Below are 7,530 nucleotides of genomic sequence, written 5' to 3' on the forward strand. Positions count from 1 at the left end.
AAACTGCCTTCATCAGCGATTGGTGCGAGATCTTGGGCTGCACATCAATGAAGGCAAGACAAACTATATGGTGGCAACGTCAGCATCGAAAACCAACCAACCAACAACATCAAACCGCACTGGTCAAACAGGAAGAGTAAGGATAGGAGAATACAACTTTGAGACCGTTGATAATTTCTTCTATCTAGGGTCGAAAATCACAACCGATAACAGTTACGATGAGGAAATCCGCGCACGGTTGTTGTCAGCCAACAGAGCCTATTTCAGCTTACAACAACTTTTCCGCTCGAAACGTCTCACCATAGGGTCCAAGCTCTTACTGTACAAGACAATGATCTTGCCAGTACTCATGTATTCCTCGGAGACTTTGGTTTTTAGCAAGAAGAATTGCGAACTATTGGCCGCGTTGGAGATTAGAATCCTCCGAAGAATTTTTGGCCCCCTACATGAGGATGGACGATTCCGTAGCCTACACAATGACGAAATCTATGAGCGATACCATGACCGTCCGGTTGTGGATAAAATCCGGCTCAATAGGTTACGGTGGGCGGGTCACTTAATCCATATGGATGAGGATGATCCAGCTCGAAAAGTCTATAAGGGCAATATCTATGGTAGGAAAAGAAGACGAGGTAGACCCTGCCTAAGATGGAGCCATGGCGCAGGTCAGGACGCCAGACGGCTTTTAGGGATATCGAATTGGTGGACCTCGGCGCCAAACCTGGATGTCTGGAGTTCCCTACTAAGGCAGGCCTAGACCGGATACCGGTTGTTGCGCCGTTGATGATGATGATCTTTTAAAATCTTGTCCCAACATCTGACGATTATTATGGGATCTAACTTTTCCCATGCCGCCACCAAAATTTTTATTATGGCGTGAATTTGAATTTGCTGAGAGCTTTGCCAGCTCCTTCCTTTCCATTTTTGGACACAGAATTCAAGAAGCTATTTCAGTAAAAAGTTTTGTGAGTCGCAAAGCATTCTGGCTTATTGGTTGAATGATAGGCGACAGAAATTTGACCATCATCCGTTGCAAGCTTCCCTTGTGATGGATGCGACAAAGCATTATCCAGAAGAAGTGCAACATTTTTACCTGAAATTCCGTTATTTCTATAATTTAGGTAGCAAATTTAAAAAGCTTAGTGGTTATAAAACTTACTTTCGGAATAAATTCGTGGAAAAAACAATTTTTACAGATTTCCGAAGTCATGCATTTTTTGTGTTTCTATACATCAGTGGATTATCAAACTGCTTAAAGTATCTAGAGTTCTTAGCTTTCCTAGTTACCAAAGGGTCTAATTTATGCAAGCCTGAAGCATTTGCAGATCCAAGAAAGGTTATTCGTTGCTTTGACGTTCTCATCCTGGGTGCAGTCCTTTCGTTCAACGAAACCTACATTTTATCCGGCAATAAATGCCAAAATAAACCGGTCTTATCGGCGTTGTATAACTGGTTTTGGCTCAGTGTTAGTTCTGTAATTTTGTCTCTTAATTTGCTTTTGAATGGATCTACAAGCTCTGCTTGGGATGAAAGTTTTTCACCACTGACCTAGAATAGAATAGAATATCATATCGTCCTCTAAAATGCTGTAGCCAGCGATCAATAGAGTGAAAATCATTCGATACATTTCCTTCCCATTGGCAAAGAAACCACTTGTATAGCGCCTTTTCAATTTCAGAAAATTCCGCTTTTTTTAATGTGCACTTCCTAGCGGGGTTCAGTGTATAATACTCACTACTTTGAGATTAAATATTTCTTTTCGAGATTCCGTGTGAAATAAAACGTTATTAAAAAAAAATGCAAGGTCTGTCTGTCTATCACACCAGATTAACTGGAAAACGGCTCAACCGATTGTCACGAAATTAGATAAGACGGTGTGGTCTGTGAATCAATTTACATATAGCAAGTGCCGCTATTTTGTGTTGAATTTGAAGGGGGCTCACCATACACGCAAAAGGAGGGTGCAATTTTTTTTCCCAGAATATGGTCATATGGGGTATCAAAAGGGCCCGATTAGTAAAATGATCTTATTTCGGATATTGGGTGAAACATAGGGGAGTTAGGGCTCATAAAGTCAAACAGGTCTCTTTCTCAAAACCTACCCAACCGAGAAATCTAAAAAAAGTTAGACATTATAACAATATTATTATTAGGAAAACACGCATTTTTTGTAAAATGTGCCGCTAAAAAATTATACGTCCATTTCGCAAACCAACCACTTATTTTTATGACATTAAGAAAATGAAAAGTCGACGTTAAATTTGATAATGGATAACAACTAATTTTTAATTAATTATTTAAAATAGACAGTTGTCGACTGAATGGACTTTGGTTTTTGAAGATAATTAGCGGAGACATATTTAACAAACCTGACCTGACTTCATTGCATCTGCGCTGTAGAAAGCGGGGAGATGGGACCCAACACTGTGGCTCAGTGCATTCTTTAATCGGATTAGTCAGGAAAGTAGAACAATTGACTGGCAAGAAAGTACCACAGTTCCAATAGGAAAAAAAAGGATTCCAGCAGAATGTTCAAATTACCGCCCGATCCGGTTGCTGTTTCATACCGTCAAGTTTTGATCCCATTCTTGACAATCGTATTCACGAAATCGTCCAAAATAATGGAGAAACACATTAAGAAGCATCACCTTGTTAACATTGCATTTCTAGATCTGGAGAAAGCGTTTCACCCGTGTGCCACACGAACTTATCTGGTATGCTCTACGACAATAACTAGTGCCAGAAGAACTCGTGCACTGGGTTAAATTGCTCTACCACGATCCGAAAAGTAAGTAAGTCCTCTCACCACCCCGCTTTGTACTTTTGATGGACACTCTCACACTAGACATCCAACGTTCAGGGCAAATGATGTTACATCTAATAGCAAAAATGATAACTGAAACTGAATTTTTGTCGGCCGATCCCCATGAAACAGGCACTATCACTGTCAGTGGCAATGACCTGCCCGCAACTGAGCGATTCAAATATAAAGGGGAATGCTATCAGCCAATGGAGAACTATATTATAAAATTGCTTCACGTATTAGCGCAACCTGGACGAACTTGCGTTGCATGGCTGGTGCACGACGTATCAAAAAACGTCCCAAATCTAAAATTTATCGCAATGTCAGCCAGCCCGTTGCCCTCTATGGTTCTAAGTGTTGGTCGACTATAAAAGACAATGAAGGACGTCTCTCGGTAATGGGGACGAAGATGTTGCGTTGGATTAGTGGCGTAACACGCCTTGAGTACATTTAATATGAAGATATCCGCGATCAATATGGGGTTGTAACGGTCGTCTTCAATTGTATGGTCACGTAATTCGCGCTAAGGAGAATTCACTTGCCAAGATTGATCTGAATATTAAAATCAATTGTAAGCGATCAAAAACCCAGTCGGAACAACGGTGGGTTGATACGTTTGACGGGAATTTGAAAGCTTCGCGACAGATCAGGCCTTTGATAGAACAAAATGGCGCAATTTATCACGACAAGTCGGCCCCGCTTGTGAATGGAACAAACGCTAACGAAAAAAGAGTCAAAGAAGTGACAGACTGATGCGAAACTTATCGTGTAAAACCGTTCTTTGATATCGTTTCTATTGCTTTCTAACTCGTCCAAACATTTTCATTGCGTAATTGTTGCTATGCTCCTAGATGTCAGTTAAAGTTAATGTTGCTTATATAAATTAGGAAAGTACACATTGTAAACGCAAATGACTACGGGGCCCTATCGAAAAACTAAACATGAAAAATCCAATGGTACAAGTATGAAGACACAAACAACAGGCCTCTCACCCAATGTGCCAAAAAAACATTGTAGAAGACATAAAGGAAAAGTGATTTAAGATCCTAGACGCTATGAATATATTGAAACAAGACGGGAAACCGGAAGCTAGACGCTTCAGGTATGAAAGGTCTTGCGTATTTCTTTTATAAAGACATTTGAGTGTGCATTTGGTCCATATGTGCCTAGCACGTAATATATGCATATATCACGTGATAATATCCACTTTCGGGTGATATTGACATTCATAGTCTTGAATTTGCAAAGAAGCGACAAATTGACCTATTATAACTTTGTTAATAATAGTGCGATTTCCATTACACTTGGTAGGATCACGCTCTATGTTATACCCTATACTGTTGCACGATATAGTGGTAGCCTCTTGATTTTGTTCAAATTTTTCGGGTGGGTAGTTTCTGAGAATGGGCCCATTAAAAAATGATAAATTTCGATCTCGCACTGCCCACCTTTCCAACAAATGTTAAAGCTAGTACTGGACTCAGAAAGTACTACCCGCGACCTTTCATTGGATACTCCACATAACTGTATTTGATGAAAAAAAAATACATCCCCCTTTTGCATGTGTGGAGACCCCCCTTAAATTCGATGTAGAATTATGTAACTCACTGTATGCGTGGGCGTTCACAGTTCCCACCTTTTCACCAAATTGGGTGTGAATCGCTAAAACCGTCTCCGAGAAAAATGCGTGTGCCGGAGAAACAATAAACCTATGGCGCGGCAGGATTCGCGGCATTCGAAATTTATTTCGAATGTTGCGAATACCAGCGGACAGATGACGTCACCGGCGCTCTCCACTCAGTTTAGACCTCGCCACAGGAGTGAAGAGCAGAGTGCCATGAAGGGGACGGAAAATGTCATTTTTGAAAAAAGAGAATAATTACTAAACTTCTGTCTACGACTGTGGCTCCTAATTGATTGTTGATTTTAAAGATGTATTCTTTGAATTTAATTAAATAATTAAATGATTAAGTGATGAATGTGGTGTTGTTTGCAACTAATAAAATGTAATTTTGCCTGCGATTGGTGGATGTAATTGATAAAGAGTTATATAAGCTCCCAAATTGGTGACCCCGGAGCACGCACCATACTTGCGTGAACAACAACAATAATTGACAATGCAGCGAGGAGCCGCACGAACAACCGCAGCCGCAGCCACCGTCGCTGCCGCAACCGCTATCGCCACCGCAGTCGCTCCCACCATCGCTGCAGGGATCGAAGCCGCCGCCGTCACCGCAGCCCCACTGTCGCCGCCACCGCGGCCGCCACAGACGCAGCAGCCGTCACTGCTGTTGCCGCAGACGCCGCAGCCAATACCGCTGTCGTCATAGACGCAGCAGCCGCCATCGCTGCCGCAGCGACCACCGCTGTCACCACAGACGTCGTCATTACAGCCCCCGCCGTCAAGACCAGCGCAGCTGACCATCACCATCCCCAGCGCCATCGCCGTAACCGTCGACACCATCACCAGCCCGCCCATCACCGCCTCCGTAGCCGTTGCCACCATCAACACAACAGACACCGCCGCAGCAGCCGCCAACACTACCGCTATCGCCACAGGAGCAGGATACTCCGCCATCAACCGCCTCCTCAGCAGACGCCGCCATTTGTTTTATTTATAAGTTATTTTATTTTACTTTAGGTCAGTAAACACGGTGGTAAAAATAAAATTTAAATCGCCTCAAGAGACGGCGTCGAAGTGTTTGCATCGGTGGATCTGTTTTCGCTTGCTCTCCGCTCTTTTGGCGAGCTTTTCACTTTGGAGTACGTCGTTGGTGTTTCGTTTTCGCTCGTGCGGTCATTTGAAGGTGCGGCCTGCCGTGTCGATTAGGGATTTAGCTAAAGTCGGTATTACCGCGGTTTCCTTCCCACAAATTACCGTCGTAGTTTTAGTTTATTTTGGAATGTCGGTTGGCGGCATGTCCATCGGACCCGCAAGTGACTGCTCTCGCCGTGCGCGTCCCTCCGTTTTGGCGGCGGAACCCGGAACTGTGGTTCGTGCATTTGGAAGCACAGTTCCAGATGTCCAGGATCATAGCGGACGCGACCCGTTTCAATCACGTGGTGGTCGGCCTGGACTTAAAAAGAAAAAAAATCTTATGAAAAGTGGGAAATCAGTAAGCTAGGACTCCCACTGTTCATGATTATGTTCGACAATAGTGAAGATCAAAACAAAATTCTCAACTTAATATAAAGGTCAAAATAAAAGTACTGAGAAAAATCAGCGACCTAAAACCCCAGTGCAAAAGATACCGGGGATTCAATCACGCTCAAAGGTATTGTAATCAAAAACCAAGCTGCGTGATATGTGGTGGTGACCATTACCACCCAATTACAAAGGCTGTGAAGTAACGGAAGAATTACAAATGCTAAGACGTAAAGGATCCATGCTGCCAAACTTCGCTGCTCTTGAGAAACGACAAACTGAACCACGGAAAAGCAACCCTAGGTCTGTTGTTAGATCTGAGAAAATAGAATACTTGCAGGTGGTAAGGCAAAATGCACTAGCCAAAAAAGAAATGACGATGGTAATCAAATACTGAAAACTATTTTAGATAGCCTTGACATTTTAAATAGAAGACTTGACGAACATACCTAAGCAGTATACCGTAAGGAGACAAAAATATAACAAGAAAGCCAAATAGCAAATGTCCTGAAAATCTTAACGTGGAATGCATTCAACAGCACCTATAAGTGTTGGAACTCTTTCTTAATATTGAGAAGATAGACATATTCCTTATCTTAAAAAGCCACCCCACGGGGTCAACGAACGCTAAAATCTGTGACTTTTGCAACAAGTCAATCTTCGTTAAAGAGGGTAATGAAAACGTAATGTCCGATCAGTCGCTGGTCAGTGAAAAAATGAGGAGAAAAGACTACCCCTCAGATCAGGACTAATAGACAAACAACATGGGCAGTATTCAAAAAGTACATCTAAGAAAACGTTTGCATAAATTAAATCAGCACTGCTTATCAGCTCGAGAAGGAGATCTGCTAACGACGATGAGACAAGAGGCGACTTGGAAAAGCACTCCTGCTCTTCATGGACTGTCCTGCTGAGGCTAACGAACTAATTCCAGAGAAACGTAGAGTTCGCAAACTATGGCAAAAAACCGCACAACGGGAAGCAAAAAACCTAAACTTTCGGACAAACAAGCTAAAGGTCTTAATTAGCAAATATAAAAATGAGTCCTTAAGAAGATATATCTCAAAACTGACAGCACAAAAGACACAGGCCACTTACTGTGGAAGACTGCAGAAGATCTAAAAAGACCCAGACAACAAATCCCACCTATTAAACCCACCAAAAAATGATGTAACTCAACTTATACATAGTCAATGATTTTTACTATTAATCACCAAATACCTACGTATTTCCGTAGCCACTTGTTGCCTCCTTCAGTGGAGATTTCATTAAATCATTGATTATAAGGAATTTGAAACTTGTTTACTTTTTGTGTATTTAATATGGTTTTGTTTCATACAGAACAAAGCTTTGCTTATTTATTGCAGCCTTTCTGCTCGATCAAAATACTATAAAGGGACTACGTAAAAAGGGTGGTGATGATATGATAGGAGAGGCTAAGCATGGGATATGTAAAGCAAATGCTGAAATTATCGAACTTCTAAACTTGCATTGAGTTACCTTTCCATCTTTTCGTTTCTTTACAGTTCAATTTTAAAATTGGAAGTCATAGTAAAGTAAGCATATCGTGATCAAATTCATG

The sequence above is a fragment of the Hermetia illucens genome, chromosome 6 (assembly GCF_905115235.1).
Source record: "Hermetia illucens chromosome 6, iHerIll2.2.curated.20191125, whole genome shotgun sequence".
In the NCBI taxonomy this organism is placed as follows: domain Eukaryota; kingdom Metazoa; phylum Arthropoda; class Insecta; order Diptera; family Stratiomyidae; genus Hermetia; species Hermetia illucens.